This window comes from Parus major, unplaced genomic scaffold (genome assembly GCF_001522545.3).
Source record: "Parus major isolate Abel unplaced genomic scaffold, Parus_major1.1 Scaffold382, whole genome shotgun sequence".
Classification (NCBI taxonomy): Eukaryota; Metazoa; Chordata; class Aves; order Passeriformes; family Paridae; genus Parus; species Parus major.
The window spans coordinates 1649-2946 of NW_015379302.1; positions in this window are offsets into that span (position 1 = coordinate 1649).

The following is a 1298-nucleotide window of genomic DNA, read 5'->3' on the forward strand; positions in this document are numbered from 1 at the left end:
CCTGCCCTTCCCCGCTGCTTCCCACCCGAAGGTGACATTCCAGGAGCTCTTCTCCTTCCCCAGGCCACGGGAATTCCAACGGGAAGCGTCGGAGCAGCCCCTGTGCCCTCCTGGCGTTGGCTTCCCAAAATATTCCGGGCCTCTTGGTGCGTTTCTAGCTCCCATGGGAACCCCCCGGAATTTCGGCATCCCCCCAAGGCCGGGGGTCTGTCCGTGCGCCCAGCTCGGGGCTGGATCCCCTCCAGGATATCCAGGATATCCAAGGCTTCATCCCAGCGCTGAGCAGAGCGCCAGGAAAGGGAATCCGGATTTGGAATCCCGTGGCTGCTCCCACTTTGAAGCTTTGCTGCCTTTGAGTCTCCCGCTGGGACCCAAAATCCCGAGATGGATTTTCCAGCCATTCCTTTTCCCCTGTCGTGACAGGAGCCGTGGTCAGGACCGGGATTTCTCCCTGCTGACACCTCCCAGCTCGGCTTTGCTGCCGGATCCCGCTCGGTTCCCACCCCTGGGGCTGCTCCCGGCTCCTCCAGAGGCCTTGGCAGGGATGTTGGGAATGTTGGGGTCCCTCGGATCCCGTCCGGCCCCAATCCCAATCTCTGTTTCCCAATCCCGGCCCCTCCGCTGGGGTGGGGTGAGGCCCTGGCAGGAATTCTGTGCCCGGGGGTCACTCAGAGCCGGGGATGTGGGTCTGTCCTGGCCGTGGGTCATTCCAGGGTCTGTCCCGGGGGTCTGCAGGGACTGGGATGGCCCTGACTCCCCCCCGGGCTCTGTCCGTGTGGCTGTGGGTCCATCCGTGCTGTCCCGGGTCTGTCCCCTGTCCGGGGTCTGCAACCTGTCCGGGGACTGTGACCTGTCCCGGACTGGCTGTGACCCCTCCCGGGGGTCTGTCCCTGTCCGGGGTCTGTCCCTTTCCTAGGGTCTGTCCCTGCCTGGGGTCTGTCCCCGTCCAGGGTCTGTCCCTGTCCCAGGGTTTGTCCCTGTCCCTTTCCTAGGGTCTGTCCCTGTCCCCTGTCCCCGGGCTGGCAGTGTCCCCTCCCGGGGGTCTGTCCCTGTCCGGGGGTCTGTCACTGTCCCTGTCCGGGGGTCTGTCCCTGTCCCCAGGCTGGCAGTGTCCCCCCCCGGGGGTCTGTCCCTGTCCCCGGGCTGGCAGTGTCCCCCCCCCGGGGGTCTGTCCCCCGGAGCCCCCGGCAGCCGCTGCGAAAGGAGAGCAGCTATTAATAACCCAGCAGAGGGAAAAGATGTAATTCCATCATGGAAGCGGCTCCGAGAACAATTCAGGGAATAAAATGTTCGTGGAA